We start from the raw sequence: 8,090 nt of genomic DNA on the forward strand, positions 1-8,090 counted from the left end.
GAAGTAGGCTAAACCTGATTAGTCAGTTTGATGAAGTTCCCATGTGAAGTACAAGAAATCATTTCCTGACAATGGGGATGGAGGAGGGAGCTCTGGGCTTCTTGCTGTGTTGCCTTTATTATGTTGGAAAAGCCAGGAACTCTGGATTTAAAACAATCTGCAACAAGTACATCACAATCACTAGCCCCTTTGCCTCCTTTCTCCTTCTCCTGTTGCATGTTTCTGTTTTGTTTCTGGGGCCCTGGATGTTTCTGGTGTCTTGAAGTACAGATTACTTTAGAGGTAGGTATTGTAGCAAGGCAGGTCTTAGTGAGGCAAGTAGGCTGTTCCCAGTTTTACTGGTGTCCAGTTCAGAGGAAGTTCTTGCAGTTGCTCTCTTTGTTCTTTTTCCAGTCTGGTTCTTCTCTTCACCCTTTTTTATTCCTAGGTAGTAAGAATGTTTTACTTTGGGGTCATAATTCTAAGGCAGTTTCTTCTTCTTCTCCTTCTCCTTCTCCTTCTCGTTCTTGATCTTCTTGTTCTTCTTGTTCTTGTTCTTGTTCTTGTTCTTGTTCTTCTTGTTCTTGTTCTTGTTCTTGTTCTTGTTCTTCTTCTTCTTCTTCTTCTTCTTCTTCTTCTTCTTCTTCTTTCTCTTCTTCTTCTTTCTCTTACTATTCCTCCTCCTCCTCTTCTTCTTCCTCCTCCTCTTCCTTTTTTTTTCATTTCATCCTCTTTCAAATCTCCTTGTTCTTGCTCCTTAGGTTGATTTTCTCCAATAACTTTCTCTCCCCTCTTTCTTGGTATGAACCACCAAGAGAATTTTCAAGAGCCTTAATATCTACTTTTAAACATCTATTATCTGCTGAAGGCAAGCATTTACTAAAGGCCTTTGCTTTTACTGGGTCCATAAACAAGTAAGCAGAAATAATGCTAGCTAGGTTATAAATATCTTTTGGATTTTGTTTCCATAGCTGTTCTAGGTCAGTAATTACCTCTTACTTACTTCCATATTTGAGCTTAAAGATTGCAATTTCTCTTATCAAGGACAAATTAGCATAGGATAATGGTTGATGGCTTTGATACCACTGGATGGCTGTGTGAAAACCTCAGTGGCACCACCAATATCTTCTTTGTGGCTGTACATGATCACTAAAACAGGTACCATATCTGGTTTACGATTTAACTTCTCTGTTCTTCTAAATATTAGACAGGCTTTGGAAATATTACCTTGAGAAAATTCAACTGTTACATGGTGAGCTAGATTTCAACTGTATTTTCTGGATGTTGGTCAGAAAATTCCTGAAGCAGCTCTATTGTTTTTGAATGTTGCTTTTCATGGAAGAGATGGGCGCTTGGATTAACACAGGCAGGAGATACTCAGGATGTCGGGACTGCAAGTTGGCAGATATTTTGTGGCACTGTTCTGCCTGGTTTTTGTAGATAGCAAGCAAAGCTTTGTTAAACTGTTTTAATTGCAATTGTTTCCTCAAAAGCTTAAACTCTACTTCTGCATTGGTTAATTTCACTTTCTTTCTTGCAGTTAAAAACACTTTGGTCCTTATTAATGATAATGATGCTATTTGCAATTAGGGCCAGTAGTACTACATGTGTTGGCTTTAGTTTTATTATCTTGTAAAGTTGCAGAGCTCCTTCTGTATGACCCTGAAACTATAGGAAGTAACCACTGAACCATGAATGATAGGCAGTTTTTCTCCCTCCTCACTGTTGGAATTCTGATTTTGTGCCAGAAATGGATAGTTGATAGTTCTTGCTTTGGATGCCAGGGGTACCCAGAATATTCACATTTATTGTGGATGGAGACTTCTGTGAAACAGTGTAAAATCATTATACTACTTATTCTTTTGTGCTTACTTAAATTTCTTATTCATTTCTTGCCTACTTAAAAAAAGTGAGCCTGGGTAAAAACATCACAAAACACAAAGAATTGTAGCATGCTTCTCAAAGCTAATAAAAGTATTCCAATGTTTCCATTATCAAAGAACATGATTCATTTTACAAATACTTTATGACTATTCTGTGCAGCATGATGGCCATTAACTAATGTGGTTAAGGACAGTGTGACAATTTGACTTCAGTGATGGAAGACCTGAATTTGCAATTGAATTGCTGTGTGATATAAAGGTAAAGTAAATATACTTTGGTTCATAAAAGCTTAGTAAAAAACAAGTAATATTTCTCATGATTAGGTTTTTATTTGATTTCATGTTGAAGTTTAAATGTATTTCAATAAACAAAATTTATGTTTAAAATAATCTCATCCATTCTTTTTACTTTTTATTGCAGTAGCTAGGAAATCTTAACTAACATACAGGACTCATTTCTATTGGGAGTGCTTGCACATAAATTTTACTCTCTGATCTCCATTTCTCTCTGCTTCTGTTTCCATCTTTGTCATTTTTCTACTCCTGAGCCATTACCAAACCATTTGAAGGAAGATGATTATCATAAATGAATCAACACTATACTACTAATACAATGAAAGAAAAGTTAAACTCTGAAAGGCAACAAAATGCCAAATGGCTAAGATACCTTAATTATGGTAATAGTACATTAAGGTTATGAGCTGAAGTCTTCAGATGGCATGATTGTACTCAAATTAATCATTTGATATTACTTACTATGTCATTATCATGTGTTGGAATGAGATTCCAAACACGTTCTAGATGACATCTCATAATCACCACCTATGGCTCTGACTCATGATCATGTCTTCTTTAGCTGCAGCCTTCAAATGATTAAATTGAATGATGAATTGATCAAATTAACTGTCCTCTTTCATTTGATAAGTGATAAATTTTTCTCACCTAATACCCATTAATTGATAATGTTCTATAATGGGGAAACCTTGAGCAAATCATTCCTTTGGAGTATATGGATAGAAGCATGCTTCATTTCTGCAAGTACTTTGAAGCCTCTAGGGGCATTGATGGTTTGAAATCTGAATTGTTGAGATGGACCCAAAAATCATTAAACCTCAACTATGCTGCCATGAGATTTCTGTGTGTAGTAATGCCCAGAACATATTTTTTAAAGAATCCTATATTTTATTCACCCACAGATAACACAGAAATAATGGTTAAAAACACAGTGCACAGATATATGCAACCTTGAGTTATGTCTCAACTCCTTCTTTACTTGTGAGAACTCGCAAAGGCTCTTTAGCTCTGGAAGTCCACATTTCTCATCCTAAAGTAGAAATTATAAGAAAGCCCCATGTGTTGGAATGTCATGAGGACTGATGGGACATTACATATGAAGCACTTGGACAAATGCCTGTCACATAGAAGGTGATCACTGTAACACTGTACATAGTCACTGTAACTATCACTGTTTCCTGTCATTGTTAGATTTCAGGGCAGTGGAAAGTGGAAAGTCAAGATGAACTGTTCAGTAGCAGAGTGACCACCTCCCCACATCTATCTCAGATGGAGTTGATTCCTACAAAAATAGGAAGGAAGAAGACAGAGCAGAGCACACAGGCCATTATGGGCTATCCATACCTAAGCCTGGAATTAGGCATTTGTTACAGTGTTGTGCAGAACGGTGTAAGTGAGACAAACTCTGAGAGTATCTCAGAGGGACCCTGACTTCCCTCTCACTGGGAAAGAGTCTCTACAACCTTCAGTGAGGCACACTGGACCTGAGTGAAGAAAGAAGGTCCCTCCTGATGAGTCCATCAGGCCATAGTAAAATGTGGAAAGGCAGCAGGTTAGACAGAAATGTTCATCTAGAAAAAAAAAAAGGAATGAATACTTCCTGTGGGTTACTGGAAGCCAGAACACAAAGCATATAAGAAGCCAAAAGAAGATAAGTGAAAATGGGCAATGTGCTGCTTTTTGATGGAAAATAACAAAGCTTAAAAGAACAGATCAGCAACATGTAAGATGTTTAGCACTTGATGGTACCACATATTTTAGGAAATAAATACCTTTATATTTTGCCCATTAATTGTTGGAGTCTTCTCAAGGAGGAACTGAACAACATCTCTTGAACTCTAACATAAGTACATTTAAATTTAATCAACCCCCTTTTAGAATTTTTTGCAAAGAACAAATGGGATTTAAAAGTACCTGGAAGAATCCAACATAGAAAATCAGTGCAAATGTCCTGTGGCTGATGCCACAGCTGCCTGTGGGAAGTTGTAGTAGTGCTTGCAATGGCAAGGGTTTGTGAGGAAGACAGAGTATGAGAGGTAAGGCAGAAGCCCATATGGGTCAGGGCTTTGTTCATTTAATTTGATTTCCAGTAGAAAGCAAACACTAAGCACAATTGCAAATATTTTACTAATCAGTCAGTAAAGGTCTTGCCACACAAGCATGAAGGGAGGACCTAAGTTTGATTACCAGAATTTATTTAACAAAGCCAGGAATGATGGTAAATCCTTGTAATTGCAACTGTAAAGATAGAGATGGGCAGATTTCTGGGCTTGATGGTTAATCAGCCTAGAAACATTGGGAAGTCTCGGGCTAATGAGAGCCCATGGCTCTCCCATGGAACAACACCTGATGTTCTCTTGTTTCCATACACAGATGTATACACACCTGAACACAAACATGCACTCATGTACACATGCACATACATATACACAAAACATAAATTAATAAAATCTAAGATCACTCTGGATAAGCCTAGAGAATAAATTAGGGGTGTGATTGGGAAAGGGAAGTGTGAGAGATTCTGGAAACAAATCTGTGAAAAGCTAAATCAAACACAGATTTTTTTTTTGTGATGGGCATCAGAAATCCACTTCAGGGTGTAAAACAATAAGTATTTTTCTTGAAAGGAAAGGAAGGCTTTCACATGATCTAAAAGACCTCACATCAGAGATTTCTAAACCATTGAATGTCAACCTTATGACTGTAAGAGAGGTTGCTCCCCACCAACCAGTTGGTATAGGACACACCCAGACACTAAATTCTCAGTATAAAGGAGATTTATTACCCCAGAGGGGCAAGTATGGGGGTGGTGGGGTTTTAATGGCAGACAGCAAGAAACAAGCAAGTAAGCAGGTGTTTTTGAGGAGAAAAGGGGGATTCTGTGCTAGGGTGATGTGCTGAATCCTGATTGGATGGGGTAGCCAAATAATGAATTTTGATTGTTGGACCTTGGTGGTTTGTGTCAGGAATGAATCAGTGGCCAAATAAGGGAATAGACCTTGAGGGCTAGCTTTAGGAATGTAGTCTAATGGTTTTTAGCAAGGGAGAGGGAGAAGAAGTAAAGGGCAAAACCTGTCAGCATCAATTTCACCAAGCTCAGGCCTCTTAGAGCCCTGCGATGATCCCACCTTAGTCTCCTATGTTTTGGCAACATAGATAGTTGTCCATGTCTTTATTTTCCTTTCTTTCCCTCAGTACATCTGTACATTCTTTTTCTCCCCCCTCCCTCCCTCTATCCATCCCTAGCTCTTCTCCCTGTCTCTCCTCTCTCTCTTTGTAAATGACCTCTAATTCACTCAGAAAGTTGGGAGATTGGCAACAGATCCATATGTAAGTCTTTTGTTTTAACAAAAGGAGAACGAACAACAGCTAGCAATGTTTTGTACAGCAGTGGTGAGGAATTGAAAGAAAGGTGAGTTCTTACCGTTGGAAGCTCTGTGAGCTCATGGATAGGCTGCTGGACAACTCTAGCCAGAGACACAGTGGGACAATCAGTCACTGGGAGTATGACTCTACTACTAGCTTTCTAAAAAGGAAAAAGAAAAGCTAGAACTTTAAATGAATTGGTTTTCATTACTGATCATTTATCAATTATCAATTTGGTCTACAATATTTACCTTTTATTGAAAATGGATTTCATCTCAGATCATGAAATCAGTTAACAATGACAAAGTGCCATAAAGGAGTGGGTTGTTTCTTCCACTCTGGGATTTGAGAATCAAATTCAGGTTGTGAGGCTTGTGAAACAAGAACATTTAACTACTGAGCCCTCTTGCTGGCTGACTGCTAACAATTTTTAACATCATTCTATGGAAAGCTTGCAATTCTCAAATGTTGTCTTTTATGTTTTCCTACAAAGAGTAAAAATCACAAATGAAATTTAAAGAATTATGAGTCATGCATGGTAAAAATGAGATGACTTTTTTTTATTCTGCAACTGAAAATCCGTAGATTTTTGCCTACAGGGTTGTGAATGACAAAGCTTTTGGGGCTAGAAGAAGGAAAGTCAGAGAAGCAGATTTTTTCCTCCTCTTATTTCTACTGTTTTCCAGCTCAGAAAGCTTCAAATGAAGAATAAGAAAGCATGAAACCTTGCAAGATGAAATGATGAGTTAGTCCGTCTATCCTTCCCAGCACTGACATCCACGAAGTCCGCAGATGGAATGTTTCTACCAGGAACCAGATCTTGCATTATTTCTCTCTCCACAATTTCTTGATGCCTTCCAAAAACCATCTCACTGTCATTCCAGGGCTCAGAAGCTTACTTGCTGGTTTTCTTGGGTAAAAATGGTTTCATAGGGAAACCCAGAGTTGTTTGGAGCACAACTCGGAACTTTAAAGCCTGGAATGGCTTCATTCACACATGTGTTTAGATCACTATGCTTTTTACTCCTCAAATTAAAATTCTGAGATGTAGGTCAGGTTTTAAGAGGAATTTGGATGCCAACCATGAATAATACCATTAGAGTTGAGAAAGGTAACTCATGAACTCTACACATCAGATGGCATCAAATGAGATAACGTGGGATTAAAGATTCTCTGAGGCTATTCAACAGGCCCACTTGATTTGTGGCACAAATATGACTTAAATCATAAAATTATCAACCTGTCCTTTCCGATGTGGGAGAAAAACTAGAAAATGAATTTTGCATCCCATTAACTAACTAGAAATGAGCCAGACTGCCCCTTCTTTATCATACACTTCTTTTAAGCACTGGCAAGGAGTGTTTATAAGGCTATTATCCTTCAAAAGTCTATCTACCATCAAAATGACAAATGTCATCTGACAAGACAAATATTTCAACGTGAATTATTTTAAACCTTTTCATGCATGACCCATTATTTAAGATATAGAGTAGGGTGTTAGCTACTCCTAGAGTCTGACACTGAACTCACATGCTGGGAGGAATCCTCCCCTGCAGCTGTCATATGTTAAAAGCCTGCTGCAGTAGAAACAGTATACCCCTATCTTTCTCTTCCCATCTTCTTCAGTACTCTTCAGTATGGCTTCCACAGTCAAGACTCTTTACAATTAGCTCTTTAATGATCTATAATTATGAGCACATCACCATTTAAAGGAACATTTACAAGTTGTTAGCTGACTGACTGCCCTGCATACTTAGAAACAGCTGAACAACTTGATCTTCTTGACACTGCCTTTACTCTGGAACTCATGTGCAATTGGAACTTGGCTCTTATTTCTGTGAACTTATGTGAATCACATCTTTTACCATCTCTCACTAAATGGTACTGTCAATGAAATGCAGGACCTTTTTTCTTGTTTCCATCAACATATACACAGCACTTACTATAAGAAAGACCTGGTTGTACACTGGATACTCTGGGCAACTTTGCATACGTAAATTCAGGTAGCATTTACCATGTCATGTAGAAATGATGTTCCTATATTGATCTTACCCCAAATTTTATGCTTCCAAATGACAAGAAAAAATGCAACTATTCTCCCAAGTCTAAGATGTGGCTTCTAAAATATAGCTAAATTTTGTCATGTCATGCTTAATGTGAGTAATGTTTTAGCATCCTCAAAGCATGATTTAGTTCAGTCCTCCAATACTTTATGAGATGCAGAAGATTTTCTTATTTACAAGTAGATGAGGCAGTAGAAAGTTCACAAATATTAAATGAAACTGTGTTCTCTAACAGTAGATACTGGGAAAGTGAATAAACACTAACTGGAGGCTCGAAATTTATCAATAAGATAATGAACCCCACCCCTGATTCCTTTAGGGATGCACTACCCTAAGCATGTAGTTATATTTCAGTAAGTTCAGATCTACAGAAGGCCTGTGTCCATAGGTACTCATCTATGTGCTTTGCTTCCTTATCTGATTTAATTGAGGAAGATTTTAAGCTAACCTGTTTGTTTTAGTAACTAGGGCTGCAGAGTTGACTTAGTGGTTAAAAGCATTTGCT

General features: G+C 37.8%; 1 pseudogene; it reads right to left on the reverse strand.

The window, feature by feature from the left end:
- Positions 1–271: 271 nt before the first annotated feature.
- Positions 272–6,390, reverse strand: LOC131904788 (signal recognition particle subunit SRP72-like; annotated as a pseudogene).
- Positions 6,391–8,090: the final 1,700 nt, after the last annotated feature.

Source organism: Peromyscus eremicus, chromosome 2 (genome assembly GCF_949786415.1).
Source record: "Peromyscus eremicus chromosome 2, PerEre_H2_v1, whole genome shotgun sequence".
Classification (NCBI taxonomy): domain Eukaryota; kingdom Metazoa; phylum Chordata; class Mammalia; order Rodentia; family Cricetidae; genus Peromyscus; species Peromyscus eremicus.